General features: G+C 47.7%; 1 long non-coding RNA gene across 1 annotated transcript; it reads right to left on the reverse strand.

Moving 5' to 3' along the window:
- Positions 1-10,065: 10,065 nt before the first annotated feature.
- LOC311510452 lies at positions 10,066-17,336 on the reverse strand. The gene is made up of 2 exons (XR_014709092.1): positions 17,035-17,336; positions 10,066-11,584 (listed from the first exon to the last, which is right to left on the reverse strand). It is a non-coding gene; the product is annotated as an uncharacterized lncRNA (long non-coding RNA).
- Positions 17,337-17,962: the final 626 nt, after the last annotated feature.

A 17,962-nucleotide genomic window follows, 5' to 3' on the forward strand; every position in this document is an offset into this window, starting at 1 on the left:
TTCTAGTCTCACGAGATTTCCCACAGCAGTAAAATTAGCCCACCGGAGTCTGAAGGAAGGGCTGCGGCGCGGGAGCTGTGCGCATGCGCGAGTCGGAGGCGTTCTATAAGTAAAAAGTAGCCTGCTATTGTGGGTGGAGCTAAACATCATGTGACCCCCCCCGCAGCCCTGATTGGCCGTAGTGCTGGGCTCAGGGCTCTGTCTCTACCTTATCCCAGCCCATGGGAGTGGGGACAGAGAGAGCGGGCCTGGGAATTGCGTGACCCAGCTTCTGGCTCCATTGCAAGTGCTCACTGCAGGGTGTGGCCTTGAGCATGTTCCTTAGCCTTTCTCTGTCTCCCCAGCCACCTTTCCAATGGGGCAGTGGCAGGGAGCTGGCCTTGAGCGTCTCTGGTGGAAGACGCTGGACTGGATCAGTGCAAAGTATTGTTATTATGAATGACAAACCTAAATAAGAGCTGGGTGGCAGCGTGCTCCATTTTGTGTGAAGCAAATGGCCTGTGTTTCAAGCTTCTGTTAGCTTGTAAGGCCCCAATCCTACAATGCATTGTATGTGGGCCGGCCCCTGTGCTGGAATGGCGGCGCTCTCTTGACTTCAACAGGCTCCATGCAGCCCAGGGCTCAGCCTATGCACAACACGTTGCAGGATTGGGGCCTATGTTGGGGGCAGGTCTATCTCTGTTTATGCATTGGATGGACCCAAGCATATGGTACATGCTAAAATAACACCAAGTAATAAGTAGAAACTGCTGTGAGGAAAAATTAAAGGTAAAAAACAAACATCAATAAGCTTTTATAAGCACTACTAACTGATTTAAGCTTCCTGGGGGTTTGGGTTTTTTTTGCAGAAGCAAGAAAAGTGGTTAAAAGACAAAGGAATCTCAGTTTACACTTCCTTTGCACACATCTTGAGTTTCAATTTAGGCCTTAACCTTAGTGCAGTGGTCCCCTCCCCAAACTGGTCCATGCCCACCCCACCCCAGAGCCAGGGGTAGGAGCTAAGCCACGGTTCGGGGGGAAATGCAGACAGGGTAAGGGGACCGAGAGTGGGGCTACAGCTGGGGCAGGGCCAGGAGCTGGGAGCGGAACCCCGGGCATGGTGAGCAGCTGGGGCTCCGGGCAGACCTGGGTGGCGCTCCCTCTCTGCCCCCCCTGGGGGGCTGGACCAGGCCCCAGCCATCCCCCCCACTGAATGTTCCTCTGTGTACCCCTATGGGGTGTGCCCCACAGTTTGGGGACCTCTGCCTTAGTGTGATAGGGTCCACTCACTGCTGGTGGCACCTCCTCCTGGCCATCCTTAGCTCCGTCAGGCGTTGCACCCTCTGGCCATGTCCTCTCCCATCCTGTCTTGCCCTGCAGCCCCTCTCACTTCAGGAACTGCAGCCTCCTCTTTGTGACAGCCCTCCAGCTGCATCACCATACATATTCCCCTTCCAGGGGTGGGGAAATGAAGTCTTTCAAGGGCAAACTGTTCCAGGCAGTCTGCTGTGCTCTGCCTGGCCTGTGCCATAGCCTCAGTGGCTCATTGAGGAATCTGAGTCCGCCCTCCGGGTTCCAGGTCAGGGACCCTCTGGTCAGCAGCTAAAGCTTGCACTGTCCAACCTTGCTGCTTTTCCCCTGAGCCTTTTTATACCTTCCTGGCTTCCCCAGCCTCCCAACTCCCTCCTCTCAGGGAGTAACCATGGACTACCCTCTCAGAGGTTCTCAATCTGGGGAGCATGAGAAGCTTTAGGGGAAAAAAAAATGTGCACATTCAAAACTGGGCTGCTGGAGAGTGGCAGCTGCTGGCCTGGTGCCCAGCTCTGAAGGCAGCACCGTTGACAGCAGCAGCACAGAAGTAAGGGCGTCATAGTATGGCATTGCCACCCTTACTGCTGCTGGTGGCTACACTGCCTTCAGAGCTGGGTACCTGGCCACCAGCCGCCACTCCCTGTTCTGCCTTCAGAGCTGGGCAGAGGAGAGCACAGACACAAAGAAGGAGGGCATGATCAAATAAATTTGAGAACCACTGCTGTAGCCCCTTAGGTATCTCTCTTCTCCCATGGGGTGCTGCAGCCCCTCTCTGCTCCTGGGATTTTACAGGCCCCTCCTGTTCCAGCCTAGCTGAACTTCATTTAATCAACCTCTGCTCCCTGGCTCCTCCTCCAGGTGCAACCGAGGGAGTTAACTGGCCTACCTGGACACCTTAACCCATTCCAGTCCTGTGTGCTGTGGACACCCCATCACACATAGGAACAAGATCAACCCTAAGCATAACCAAGATGAACAATTGCCTGATGCCGAGGTCTTTAATAACTTTAGTAACTCATTTCCTAATAAACCCCATCCATCACTTGAACCAGAGGACAAGGAATGCAAACTACAATTTCTCCCTGAATTGTTAAGTCCAACCAGTACAGACATGGAATCATCTTAAATATGCCCCATTTCAATGACTCCTAAATAAATGCTTATAGCTTTTACATACATTTACTGTTTTTCTTACAGTTCACATCAGTTCAAAACTTCATTGCAGAAGCACAGCTGTATCAATGTTTGGAAAAGTTCAAATTTCAAAGTTCAAAAAGTTCATTTCAAATTTCTGCAGTTGTTTCATTTTTAGTTCAGGAAAGAAACAAATTGGGTCTATGTGCAGTACATGGAAATAATATTTTAAGAGTGTTTTAATAGCAGTTAATGTTATGTGATAAAGTAAAACAAACGTGTGGCCTACGTGCAATAGTAACTGAGTGTGTTTGGTATTAAATGTGTATGAGGAGCTAGACTGATTAGAGTTATGGGTTGTCTGTGTAAAGGTTAGTAATCACACAAGCAGCCATGTCAGCAAAAGCAACAGGATGATCATAACAGGAAGGAGATCATGTGATAACATTCTATTACAGTAACTTTTGCAGCACATCGTTTTGCTGTCTGAGGAGTGACCTTTTTTTACTCTTAGAGGTTGATCTGGCAGCTATTGGGAGTCTGATGGTGGTGTTTCAGCAATGAAGACATTATGGGACAGTTTCAAAATGGGTGCAATTACTTCTTTTTTTGTGCCTGGCATTTGCAATCATTTTCACTTACTGCTAGCTGATTGTCTAAATCAGTGGCTCTCCACCTTTCTAGACTACTGTACCCCTTTCAGGAATCTGATTTGTCTTATGAACCCCACCTCACTTAAAAACTACTTGCTTACAAAATCAGACATAAAAAATAAAAAAGTGTCACAGCACACTATTACTGAAAAATTGCTTACTTTCTCATTTTTAAATATTGTACTTACATTTGAGTGTATAGTATATAGAGCAATATAAACAAGTCATTGTCGGTATGAAATTTTAGTTTGCACTGACTTTGCTAGTGCTTTTTTACGTAGTCTGTTGTAAACGAGGCAAATATCTAGATGAGCTGATGTACCCCGTGGAAGACCTCTGCATACCCCCAGGGGTACATGTACTCCTGATTGAGAACCACTGGTCTAAATAACCATTTGGGGGCACTAATTAGTGATTCAGTAAATGCAGGTCCAATGGAACTGTGATAGGTTCCCCACGGAGTGCAACTTGGAACTGGGGTACCACTGAGCCCACCTGACCCAGTGTTCCGGTGGAAAACTGGACACCTGGCAACCCTAGACAGCTCTGTGTTGTTGTTGTTTTTTGCTGTGTAGACATACCCCAGTGGTCTGGGACCTGGAGTCTTGCAGAGAGGGTGGGGCAAGGCTCCCCGCTCACCCAGCCAGATTGCTCCCAACCTTTCCTCTGCCACAGCCCAACTGGATATCTTAACTTATTTTGAGGCATCCCACCAAATTGTCTCCAAATGATCTCATGAATGTTCATGAGCCAATCCAGAACAGGGCTAATAGGGTCAAAATCAAAACAACCATGGCAGCTAACATTAGATTGCGATCTGTCTTTTGTGCCAGAATTAACATTTTCAGCAGTGGAAACTAACAAACACTAAAGCTAAATATAAGAACTCTGGACAAAAGCATGCTCAGTGGAGAAAGCGACACGCACTTGAGAATAATATTTTTGGATGACAAGCACTTAATAATTAATAATTTCTTCTCATTCCCAAAATAGTCTTCCCAAGTGTGTGTAATTTTCTCCACTGTTTTTAAATGCAATATAATTAATTAAGTCACACTCAGAGCGCTGCCAGCCTCAAGAGATCAAAAAATAAATGAGTCAGACCCCAACAAGTCAGGGGATTGTCCTCCAAAACATGTGGTTATTTACAAAGAGATTATATTGTTTTTTTCATTCTAATGCTTGGTGAACTGCCCCTGCTCATCCCCAGAGAAAGAGTGTTAGTGATGCCCATGCGCCCAGATGTATTGACTATGAGGATTTTGGCCCCTGCTGCAGGAATTCTCACCCCCACATCTTTCCATCCCTGTCCCGCAATGAATTCTGCCCCCCAACCTCCAAATCAATCTTGTGCCCCAGCCCTCATCAGTTCTGTCCTCACCCTCCACCAGTCCAGCCCCCACCTCAGGCAATTCTGCTCCACGCAGGCCCCACCGGTTCTGACCCCTGCCCCCCCGCTCCCCAACCCCCACCAGTTCTGCCCCCATCCCCACCCAGCTCCCACATCACACCAGTTCTGCCCCCCCGCTTCCCACCCCTCACCTCTGCTTCTCCAGGGGTTCTTTCCCCTTCCCTACCCTGCGGGGCTGCAGTAGAATCCCCACTCCCCTTCGAGGCTTGGGGGTGGCTCCAGGGGCTTACATTTTAGCATAGGAGAGTGGGAACAGAGCCAACCTGTTGCTCACAGGAGGGGAGTGGGGGAGGAGAGGGAGATTGAGCTCTGGTTGGCTGTTCTGCCCCTGGAGGAGGCAGGGCAGTGAGGCAGATGGCCAATCAGAAGGCAGCTTCCCCCCCTTCCTTCACCCTCCCCTGCCTTTACTCAGCGACTGAAATTTGCTATCTTAACCTCACTTTGGGGAATGGAATGTGACATACGCATAATATTTGAGAGGGGCCTCGTCCCGGAGTGCAAAAGTACAGAATGCAATCCGGCTCTGACACTCATTAAAATGCAAGGGACTGTTTCTTTGTTCTCAAGTGTAGCTTTTCAAAAAAATCTGCTGCACACCGATTGGGAAACATTGCAGTAAGGAATAAGTAGGGAGAAGGGAGGGGCCAGCATGCTGGTCTCCTCCTACATAGTGGGTCAGATGCCTGCAGATATTGTAAGGCATAAGAAAGCTCGTGCAGTGTGCAGTCCCTGACTTAGCAAGGAGGAGACACCAGTAGGAGAAGGCAGCTGAATCCTCTGAGCCTAAGGAGTAAGTGGGGCCAGCAGAGAGAAATAAATTGCAACCCAGCCCCAGGAAAAGAGCTGGAGACTCCTGATAAGGAGGTGGATAATTAATTGTTTGAATTACCTACCACCAGGAGAAGACCTGGGCCTACTGCCATACGGAGAAGATACACAGAGAGAAATTGCCACCCAACTTCAGGAAGCAAGATACGTGATAATAATTGTTTGCGCTGCCCAGATCCAGGAGGAGAACTGGGGCTCCTGCCATGAGGAGAGATTTAAAGACTGAGAGAAAATGAGGGGACTGGGCACAGAGTGTAAAGGGCATGCTTCAAAGTAACCCTGAGAGCTAGAAGTACCTTTTATTTATTTGGGACTTTTTGCAGGATTTTGTAGGATTTTTGTAATAACCAAGTCATAAGGAGAGTATTATTGAATCAAGTATGCCTGAAATGGAATTATTGGCTCCCGGATAAAGGAAACTGAGGCAGGGAGTACTGCAACATCATCCTAATCCAGCAGGAGGAATTACAGTCAGGTGTGCCCTACAATAGTGGGATAGGTGCAACGGTCCACAGCAGTTGCAGGAATTGCTGCATGAGAACATGGTGCACCTGAAATATGCTGTCTAATGTGCACCATTGCAGCTTTCTACAGTGCAAATTGTACTTTGTATCCTTAGTGTAGACAAGTTTTAACTGATCTGTGGAAATTAAAGGAAAAAAATGACATTGCCCACTTCAGCTCCAGCAGATAGCACAAGTCTGACCATCTCCACTACCCCTAAACTGCAATGTCTTCTCTGCTTCTTAGTGAATGGATTTTGGAGCCAGAACTGAGATGCAACAGTTGTGTTCTACGTCCTCCTGGGTGTTCTCTTTCCTCTCTACACAGAAATAAGGAGGGTGGCAGAACATAGCCTGTTGTATATCAGCTCTATGTCACATGGGGACTCTCTTAATATTGGGGGAATACCCCAAGGGCTGGATTCACCAGGTTTATAGTACATTTGCTCTGGCGGAACCAGAATAAAGGGGCTGTAGCTTGACCATAAATCATGTCTTCCAAGGTAGAAAAGACTTAAACTATTAATCTAAAAAATAAGAAGAACCCAACTCCACCACACACATATACATTCTGTTTTGGGGGAGGGGGAAGGCCTTCACAAATCATAAATTAACAAAAAGGGGAACAAACACATTTCCCCCCTCTTTGTAGGTTGCCTATAAGTGAGAGCTAGGAAGTAGATGTAATTATTGGGGGGGTTGCTCAGTACTGGAGTATAACAAACACTTACAGTGCCAGTTCTACTGTGACTCAGAGGCAAGCTCTGAAGGTGCTTCAGTAGCTAGGCCTCGGTAAGCACTAGCCCTTGTGGGCCCTAATAACCACTCAGACACCTGGCTAAGGGAAAGGGTATTATACTAGGTCTTGCAAAAAAAGTTGCAGATAGTCTCGTGTGATGATTTCTTGGGGTGCCCAGGACTGTGAGTCACCTTGTTATCCACCAGTCTCCAAGGAGAGAGAGAGAGGCTTGCTGGTGCTTAACTAGGTGTCAACTCCATGATACCTCCGGTCTCTTAGCCACCCAAACAATGTCCTCTGATCTCTTACTTTGCTTTGCAGGTTAACAATAGGTGTACCCTAGTCCTTGAGTCCCTTTGAAGCATTCTCCTGTGATATCCAGCCCATCACTGGATACCACAGTTTTGCTATCTCCAAGAGGAAAGTGCACACGCCAGACTGTTTGATTCATCTGAGGATCAGTTCTTATATACCATCACAGCACTGAGATATATTTATAGTGAAAACAATCATACGTTTATTATCAACGTTTAAGATTTAAGAAATAGCGAGTAAGAATAATGGAAACAGAAAAATTACATAAAACAAAATCCATACACTCCTTCTGGAGACAAAACATAATTTTAATAGGCTAACCCAGCGGTTCTCAAACTGTGGGTTGGGACCCCAAAGTGGGTCGCAACCCCATTTTAATGGGGTCACTGGGGGTAGCATTAGACTTGCTGGGGTGGAAGCTTCAGCCCTGGGTAGTGGGGCTCAGGTTACACTCTCCCTCACCTGGGGCTGAAGCCCTTGAGCTTTGGCTTTGTCCCCCTGCCCAAGGTGGTGGGGCTTGGGCTTTGGCAAGCCTCAGGTGGGCTCTGGCTTTGGTTCTCCTTCCTGGGGTTGTGTAGTAATTTTTGTTGTCAGAAGAGGATCGCAGACCAATGAAGTTTGAGAACCCCTGGACTAACCATCCGTCTAAAGCAGTCTATTCTTACCCAAAGCCTTCTTGCAGTGTTTCCAACCAAGGCTGGTTGGGATCCCATTTTCACAAATGTAATCACACTGGCCACTTATTTCCTCAGATGCAGGGTAAAAAAGTGTCCTTTCACTTTCTTCATATATCCCCCAAAATCCATTGTTTGTCCCCAGAGTTAGCATGATCCCCTCACACTGCCACCCTGGGTTTATTCCCTGGTGTGCTGACTTCACCTGTAAACAGAGCTTCCATTGTATTGGCTTACAATGCTTAATTTACATGTATCATAGTATATCAGGGTTGGAAGGGATCTCAGGACCTCATCTAGTCCAACCCCCTGCTCAAAGCAGGACCAATCCGCAATTTTTGCCCCAGATCCTTAAATGGCCCCCTCAAGGATTGAGCTCACAACCCTGGGTTTAGCAGGCCCATGCTCAAACCACTGAGCTATTCCTCCCCCCATGTGAACTGAGGCACACAGGTGAATAGACATCCTTTGTCTGGCAACCCTGCCTTGATTCAGACTTTTTTAGGAACATGTTTATTTTTGCATATATTTCACAACAATCCTCGATGGGCCTGAGCTTTACAGATGCTAATCTGTATTCTCATTGCACATTCATTTATATTCTGCTTTTGCTTTCATCACTTTCTCCACATTTGTTTTAGAGCAAGGGCTGCCTCCTGCTCCAGCAAAAGCTTCCAAACCTTCTTAGGGCATTTCTACATGTACAGCACTGCAGTGATGCAGCTGCATCATTAAAGCGGCACCGCTGCAGTGGGTGTGGTGAAGACACTCTGTGCCAGAGGTGGGCAAACTTTTTGGCCTGAGGGCCACATTGGGGTTGCAAAACTGTATGGAGGGCCAGGTAGGGAAGGCTGTGCCTCCCCAAACAGCCTGGCCCCCACCCCCTATCCGCCCCCTCCCACTTCTAGGCTCCTGACTGCCCCCTCAGAACCTACAACCCGTCCAAACCCCCCTGCTCCTTGTCCCCTGATTGCCCCCTCCTGGGATCCCCCACCCCTAACTGCCCCCTGGGACCCCACCCCCATCCAACCCCCCTGCTCCCAGTCCTCCAACCCCTATCCACACTCCGGCCCCCTGATAGGCCCCCCGACAGGCCCCCCTCTTCTATCCACCCCCCTCATTCCCCATCCCCTGACTTCCCCCCCCCGCAGAACCTCCGCCCCATCCAACCACCCCCTGCTCCCTGTCCCCTGACTGCCCCCTGGGACCCCCCCACCCCTTATCTGCCCAGATGGAGTGAGACACGCTGCCACTCTGCTCGGCAGAAGCTCGCAGCCCCGCTGCCCAGAACGCTGGTGGTGCGGTGAGCTGAGGCTGCGGGGGAGGGGGGACAGCAGGGGAGGGTCCAGGGGCTAGTCTCCCCGGCCGGAAGCTATGGGGCTGGGCAGGATGGTCCCGCAGGCCAGGTGTGGCCAGCGGGCTGTAGTTTGCCCACCTGTGCTCTATGCCAACAAGAGAGAGCTCTCCTGTCAACATGATAAAACCACTTCCACAAGCAGCAGAAGCTGTGTTGGCAGGAGACGCTCTCGCTGACATAGCTCTCACTCATGCACTTATGTTGGTGTAACTTATGTCACTGAGTGTTTTATTCACACCTCTGAGCAGCATAAATTATGTGGCAGAGTGACATAGCCTTAGGCAAATTTTAGCACATGTTGGGGATGGGTGAGTTGCTACAACTTATAGATGTCTTCCTTTTCCACTCAACCCTTTCTAGATTTTGGTCTTTAATAACTATCTAAAATATTCTGTTCATTGTAAACCCTCTGGCCGAAGCTCCTTCTTCTGGAAGCATTCTTTTTTCTGTTCCCTGTTCTTAGGATGACACAATTTGTGCAGTAATGTTTGGCTTTCCAGGCTGAAATAATGTGCAATGTATTTATTAACAGGAGATCTAAAGAAACCACTGTGGGCAGAGTATTTCCCTGAGTGACGCACCTCTTTCCCCTTCACAGAATAAAGTTTCCTATCTGAGGGTTGTTTCCTGCTGGGATTTCCAGACTATAAAAACACCATTTCTGTCCTCAGATTTAGAAAGAGACAAGGTGGGTGAGTGTTAGCCGACGGCCAAGGATGTTTGGTGAGGTGCCAGCTATGCCCGTTTATACCATCCGTGACTTTAACCGCTAGGACGCACTGTCCCTTCGCGGCGGGCAGCCTGGGCTAGGCTGACGGATGCCCCAAGGTCCTAACCACCCGTGACTTTAACTGCTAGAGCTCAGAGCTCCTTCGCAGCGGGCAGTCAATACTGACTGACAGGTGCCCCAATGGCAGCACTAAGAGCCTCTCCACACCCGTGACTTTAACTGCTAGAGCTCAGAGCTCCTTCGCAGCGGGCAGCCAGGATTGACTGACAGGTGCCCCAAGAGTTTGCCCCGTGGAGGCGGCACAACTCAACGCTAGGCTCTTAGTACTCTCACCTAATGGCCAGGCTTTAGAGCCAAAACGGCTGAGGTTCTTTAATTGTGTTGGCTGCTTTACAGTAAACCAGAGAAAACAAGTCAGGCTTATGCATAAATGGTTACCAAAATTTATTAAGCTAGATTCTAATCATGTGGTTACAAAATTGCTAGTGCCTACTTATTTAAATGTAGAGATGTTATACACACAAACAAGTTACAAAACTGAAGCCACAATCCCAAAGAAAGAAAACAAAGTATAGAGCTCTATGTCAAAATATGTGTACACTAAAGATAGGAGATCAGGTGTGGGTGCTTCTTACCCTCCTTGCATCTCTCGATTCCAGCGGTGCCAAGCCAGGATCGGTCACTCAATTCCGCGGAAAGACGAATAAGGGACAAGGCGTAGGGACCCTCTTAGCTGCAGAAGCCTTGGGAGGCTGTCACTTATCTGACCAGCAGATAGATAGTGAAAAGCACTCAAAAATCATGGTGCTGTAGGTCCCCTACTTATACCTCTGTACTCCTTTATTCTCTTTCTCCTTTCTTATGCCAAATTGAGGCTGGTCTGTCGGGGTGACGCCAGCTTTCGCAAGAGTAGTTTACACTTGCAAAGGAGAGAAACAATAAGTGTCGACTACTGGACATTTCTTTTATCAGGGTAAATATTTTCCCAACTAGGATGTTGGTGTGTGTGCATCACGCTATTTAGTAGGGGCTAACAGCCATGTCTGTCACAGGGCCTCTGCCTGCTGTGAGCTTAATCGTTGTATCTGTTCCCAGAGGCACATTGTAGCAGCACCCCTGTGCTTTCACAGCTTCAAAGGCTGTGCTGGAATATATGTTAAGTGCCCTGTTCCTGCTTCCTCCTGTGTTTCCAGCAATGCTGGTCTGAGGGGGGGGGGCTGGCTGTCTGGCTACATTCCACCCCCTGATGCACCACACTACATCCCAGATTGCAAGGTGGCGGTGATGCCAGCACCTCTTGCCCTCCTTGGGGAAATCTAGAAATACCCAACAACCAAATTAGAGGATGAGGGTTCGCGGAATTGGTTAGGATCCCTTTTTAGCTCTAGGTATCTGATTTGCGTGGAGGACAGAGCAGTTTGAATCAAACGCTTCATAATACATAAAGTTACACAAAAAACAATTACAATAATTAAAATGGTTAAAACAGTATTCACAACCGAATGTAAAAACGGGGAGAGGGAGAATCCCAAGTGTTGAGCTAACCATTGCATCCATGAGGTTTGTCCATTCTCAGCCACTGCATGTAGTGGTACAAATTCAATTCCCAGTCCATTGGTTGAATCTAGCAAGGTGCACATCCAGCAATTTGTAGCACCAGCAGCTGAGGCGATGGTTTGGATTGCTCCCCGAAGAGGATGTTCTGGTATTGCCAAGGTGACTGGAGCCAACAGAAGGATCATGAGGGCTTGCAGGAACATATCTCTGGTGGGTCGTGTTCTAGCTAAAAAACTTATTTTAAAACCAAAAGCAAAAATTACACCTGCTATTATAAGTAATGGCAAATATATCAACAGTCCATAGTAGTCTCTAGTGATCAAACAGGTCTGCTGCATGATCCATTTTGCTGACAGGTTAGCTGGCAGGTTGCTCGGAACGATGGGACCATTCCTGCAATAAATCACATGGTCAGCCGGTCTTGGATGCGATCCAAGCCTCTGTAATGGTTATTAGCCTTTTATCAGCATTTAAGGCACTCCATACACCTTTCTCTTTATAGGCGTGCAAAACGCAGGTAAAGGTTCCCAGGGCTGGGTGTTTAATCACAACAGTATCTCCGGGAGCATACTTGGAACTGTGCAGTGGTGTTCTGGCAGGGGAGATAGCTTTCCCTGTAGGGAAGAATCCCCTGCTGATTGGACTTCCTGTAGGAGTCTGTCTGTTGTTTAATCTCTGCACCACTTCGTCCAGTCTGTCTCCCCATGTGCCATCAGTAGGCTTCAAATGATTCTTTAGCAACCCATTCCAGCGCTCGACCATGCCATTAGATTGAGGTCGATATGGAAGGTGGAAGGTCCATTGGACTCCATGGTTAAGGGTCCATTCCCTTACAAGTTTATTCTTAAAATGCGAACCATTATCTGATTGGATTTCTTGAGGCATTGGGACAATTGCTGTTAAGCGGTTTAGTCCCATAACTGTGGACAACCCTGTTGCCAATCGGGTTGGATATGCAAAACCAATCCCTGAAACAATTTCTACTCCAGTCAAGATGTATTTCCACCTCTGCCTTGTAGTGGGCAGTGGTCCGACATAGTCGACCTGCCAGGTTGCCCATAGTGTTTTTCCATCTCTTAGCCTGGCAAACCTTTGTCCTTCTGCTATATGTTTTCTAGTCTCAGCACAAATAGTGCAGGCTTGTACCAGGTCTCTAGCCTGTCTGTGGGTGATAGGCCACCCCCTGATATGTGCTTGCCGCACTAACTCATCACTTCCTGTGTGTCCTAAATTATCATGTAACCATGAATATAAGCGTTCCCATTCTACTTGTGTGGTAAAGAGCTGGGCAGCTGCATCGGCTAAATTGTTTAACTGTGCAGCTGGGGTATTATTCCTCTGATGAGCTGAGACATGTCCTATAGACAGGGGTTGTTGCAGGGCATGCTGATATAACCACTTCCAGTATTCCAGTCCCCAGACTGGTTTACCTCCTATTTCCCAGTGGTTATTTTTCCAGTTAGTGATCCACTGAGTGGCACCTGCCCATACCGCATAGGAGTCCGTATATACTGCGGTGGCTCCTGCTTCACAGGCCAGTTTAATTGCAGCCAATTCTGCAAGTTGTGCTGACCCATCAATTTCAGCAGTTAGGGGTGCTGCAGAGGTGTCTGCAGGCACTGCTGCAGCTTTTCCCTTCCATTTTCCTTTTACCAGCCTGGCACTGCCATCAGTGAACCATACTCCCTCAGGCTTAGAAGGATCAAATGGGGCAGCATCCTTAATGGGAGACTGCTGTGGAGGTAGGCGGTATTCATCAGGCATTCCTACTTTCCATAGGGATTCCTGAATCATAGTGGGGTTTTGTGCAGTGTCTGCACTCCCTACCCTGTGGTGTATGTAAAGTGCCCATCTTTGGATAGTCATCTTTTGTGCTACACCAGGTGGTAACTCTTTCCCTTCCAATATAGGTTTAATGATTGGAAGAGGAGTGTGAATTGTGATGTCCTTATCCTGAGTTAATTCCTCAGTTTCTCTCAAGGCTGTGTAAGCTGCCAGAAGCACCTTCTCATAAGGCGTGTAGTTAGCCTGTGACCCTTGCCATGACTTGGAACCAAACTGAATTGGTCGTCTGGGAGCAGTGTCACTTTCTTGCCAGAGAGCATAAGACATTCCAGTGGCTCCCACAGTTAGGTACAAATGGAATGGGGCTTCAGGATGTATGGGACCCAGAGCCTGATAGGTGTGTATCTCCCCTATCAGTTGCCTGAGGGCTTCCTCATGGGCAGGAGCCCATTCCCAGGCAGCACTTTTCTTTAACAAATTGTACAATGGTCTGGCTATAATGGCAAAGCCAGGTACATGTTTTCTCCAAAACCCCAGGGTTCCCAAAATCTGTCTCAATTGATCTTTACTTTCAGGGGAGGGTGCCTGATTTAGCTCTTGCACAGTGTCATTAGGCACAGACCTCCTACCTCCCATCCATACAGTACCTAAGAATTTTATCTCTTGGGAGGGACCTTGGCATTTCTCAGCTGGTAACTCTAAATTAAGGGCTTCTAGTGCTCCTTTGATTTGATTCATAGCCTCCTGTACCTCTTCTGGGGTTTTCCCACCTATTAAGATGTCATCAATGTATTGCACAGTTTGTACATTGTGTGGCAGTATAAGGTCATCTAGGACCTTTGCCAGTGCCCCATGGCAAATAGTGGGTGAGTGTTTAAACCCTTGTGGCATTCGGGTAAAAGTGTATTGTACACCTTTCCAAGTAAAAGCAAATCTTTCCTGGTCAGCTGGTTGCAAAGGGACCATGAAGAACATGTCCTTTACATCTAATACTGCTAGCCAGGGTTTATCCCAGGTTTGTATGGTGTTTACAATATCTGTTATGCTAGGGACTGCTGCAGTTAATGGTCCAGTGTTACTGTTTAGCTTCCTATAGTCTATAGTGAGTCTCCATTTGCCATTTGGTTTCTTGATGGGCCACACAGGAGAATTAAAGCGAGAGTGGGTACGAATTAAAATTCCTCGCTGTTCCAAATCTTTGATCAGGTCAGTAACAGGGCTTATGGCCTCAGCTGGGACATTATACTGCTTTATGTTTGTTACTGTTGAGGGCGGGAGAGCAGGCGCGCTGCTAAGTAAGTTTACAGAATAGTGGGGAGGGCTTTCCTCTTCCAGGTGGGTGGCATGAGGAACAGAACTGACTCCAAAAGCCCATCTTTCCCCATTAATCCTTCCCTTCTTTCCTCTTAAAACGTCCATGCCCAGTATGTTGGCATTGCCCAAAATCACCTCATATTTTCGGGGCTGATGGTGGGGTTGCAATGGGATATCCAGTTTTATCTTAACTAATGGGTAAGTTATGGTACTGCCATTTACCCCTGTAACAAGTACTTGCTTTCGGCCAGTAGGTGGCAAGCCCTGAAAACTTTCTCGCTTAATCATGGACCTTTGAGCCCCTGTGTCCATTAAGAAAGGAATAATGTGTTTGTCATTTACAGTTACATGTATCCGGGGGTCTTTTGCTGTTGTTTTCTCCTCTTTGGATTTAAGCTGGTTTATTAGGAGAGGAGATTGACCCCCGCAAGCTAGTTTCCCTGCTCTGGTAACTCTTGCAGTTGCTGCAGCAATGGAGTATACCGGGTGTCTGCAGGTGGGGAAAGAGGAGAGAGCTGCAGAGGTGCACTGGGAGTAGCATTAGTTGTCTCCCAGTCAGCTCTTCTAAAGGTGGTGAATAATTTTAGCCGCTCTGTGGGCAGTCCATTTATCACATCTCTGGGATAACCTAAAGCCAGACATTGTCTCCACAACTTGGCTCTAAGCTCCTTTTCCTCCTGGGTTGGCTCTCGCTTGTTTTTATGTCCTTTAGATGGTGCCCCCTTGTTTCCCTGAAGGGAACGCATCTTAGCTTTGCCTGTCAGTGCTCTGATGTCTCCGAATTCTCTAAAGTATGACACCAGAAGGTTTAGCAGTGCCCGAAAGGTACTGTTATGTGCTGCAGCTTCTGATCTAAGGGACAGTGCCATAGCCCTGTGGTTACTCGGAACTCCCTTAAGCAGGGGTCTGAGATCATCTACATCTACCTGACCCTCCCATGGGCTTTCATAGGCTAACTCTTGAGGGTTTTGGCCAAGCATGCTAATAACAGCCACAGTTAATAGAGCTGTTTTTACCTCATCTATGTTGGTCCAGTGCATTACTGTGGGTTCATCTCGGTCTGCTGGGTAAATACCTCTTGCCCATCGACAAGCCAGAGACCAAAGTGTTTTAGGGGTGTTCCCCTCTGAATGTTCCAGGAATATTCCTGCACCTAAGTTAAGGCGCTCAGTTTCTTGGGCTGTCAGGCGTATATATCCACCCCCAGTGTCCCAGAGGCGGACCAGCCACTCTATTATACCTTCCTCAGGCTTTTTAGCAAAATCTCCCTGGATTGTTTTTAACTCCATGGGAGTATATTGGCGGGTGGTAATTTTGGTAAAGTGTGTTGGAGCTTTACTCCCTTTTCCCTTTTTACCTCCCTTCTTTGTTTTTGAAGAGGTGGATGGATAATTGTCATCCCCTTCTTCATCCAGCTCTGCCCCACTCAAATTTTCCTCATGTTCTTCTGATTTGTGATGTGTGATAGCTGGTCTTAATTTTACAGAGGGACCTTCCTCCTCAGAGGAGGGGGACTCATTTGCTGAATCCCAAATGTCTCCATCCCATTCCTCAGGGTCTAGCCAGAGAGCAGTCTCAACTTTAGCCCGGTTGATACTGCGTGTTTTAGTCTCCAGTTTTTCCCTTCGTTCTATCCCTTCTTTCTCAATTAAGGGAAGTAATCTTTTCTGAAGATGTTCCATATCCCTATTCAGTGTTCTTACTCTGGTATCTAAATTCTGGCATTCCTGGCGCAGTGTGTCCCTTTCCTGTTGCAGCCTATTAAATTCTATTGCCAGACCATGATAATCCTTACAGGCAGCTTGCCAAACGTTAGTAAGCAGCCATATACAAGCACCTTTTCCTTTCCCTTTCTTCATCTTGCAGGCAGTTCTCCAGTTACAGAAATGCTGCCAGATCTCTGCTGGTTTTCCCCAATATTTCTCCAGCAGTTCTTTGCTCCACAGAGGGTTTCCCCATCCCTCTTGGGTCAAACTTTTCTCTAGCTCAGGGAATTCTGTGGTGTTTATCATGACTGGTTTCATTGTGTTACTGTAGTGCAGCCTATATCACAATCCTGTTCGTGACGCCAATTTCTGTTAGCCGACGGCCAAGGATGTTTGGTGAGGTGCCAGCTATGCCCGTTTATACCATCCGTGACTTTAACCGCTAGGACGCACTGTCCCTTCGCGGCGGGCAGCCTGGGCTAGGCTGACGGATGCCCCAAGGTCCTAACCACCCGTGACTTTAACTGCTAGAGCTCAGAGCTCCTTCGCAGCGGGCAGTCAATACTGACTGACAGGTGCCCCAATGGCAGCACTAAGAGCCTCTCCACACCCGTGACTTTAACTGCTAGAGCTCAGAGCTCCTTCGCAGCGGGCAGCCAGGATTGACTGACAGGTGCCCCAAGAGTTTGCCCCGTGGAGGCGGCACAACTCAACGCTAGGCTCTTAGTACTCTCACCTAATGGCCAGGCTTTAGAGCCAAAACGGCTGAGGTTCTTTAATTGTGTTGGCTGCTTTACAGTAAACCAGAGAAAACAAGTCAGGCTTATGCATAAATGGTTACCAAAATTTATTAAGCTAGATTCTAATCATGTGGTTACAAAATTGCTAGTGCCTACTTATTTAAATGTAGAGATGTTATACACACAAACAAGTTACAAAACTGAAGCCACAATCCCAAAGAAAGAAAACAAAGTATAGAGCTCTATGTCAAAATATGTGTACACTAAAGATAGGAGATCAGGTGTGGGTGCTTCTTACCCTCCTTGCATCTCTCGATTCCAGCGGTGCCAAGCCAGGATCGGTCACTCAATTCCGCGGAAAGATGAATAAGGGACAAGGCGTAGGGACCCTCTTAGCTGCAGAAGCCTTGGGAGGCTGTCACTTATCTGACCAGCAGATAGATAGTGAAAAGCACTCAAAAATCATGGTGCTGTAGGTCCCCTACTTATACCTCTGTACTCCTTTATTCTCTTTCTCCTTTCTTATGCCAAATTGAGGCTGGTCTGTCGGGGTGACGCCAGCTTTCGCAAGAGTAGTTTACACTTGCAAAGGAGAGAAACAATAAGTGTCGACTACTGGACATTTCTTTTATCAGGGTAAATATTTTCCCAACTAGGATGTTGGTGTGTGTGCATCACGCAATTTAGTAGGGGCTAACAGCCATGTCTGTCACAGGGCCTCTGCCTGCTGTGAGCTTAATCGTTGTATCTGTTCCCAGAGGCACATTGTAGCAGCACCCCTGTGCTTTCACAGCTTCAAAGGCTGTGCTGGAATATATGTTAAGTGCCCTGTTCCTGCTTCCTCCTGTGTTTCCAGCAATGCTGGTCTGAGAGGGGGGGGCTGGCTGTCTGGCTACAGTGAGGTAATATCAAACTTATATTCTGGACTCCTCTATTTTACAAGTAGACCTGGACATCTAAGCTTCCTCTGTCAACTGACAGAGCAGCTCCTCTTAATGGGTATCAACTGATTAATTGTATATGTATACTGTTAGCCCTTGGACCAAATCAGTCAGCCCTGGAACTGTGTGTTGACCTCAGGAGGGGCTAAATTCAGGTTCTCAACCCCCACCCACATCTAGTCATCGGCCCATTTAGGTGGTGAGACAAGACATGACTGGTTGGTAAGGTGCAAGTAAGTGGGTTTATTAACTGAATACATGTGTACAAGTAAACAAGGACCCTCA

Source organism: Lepidochelys olivacea, assembly GCF_965140295.1.
Source record: "Lepidochelys olivacea isolate rLepOli2 genome assembly, chromosome: 1".
Taxonomy (NCBI): Eukaryota; Metazoa; Chordata; order Testudines; family Cheloniidae; genus Lepidochelys; species Lepidochelys olivacea.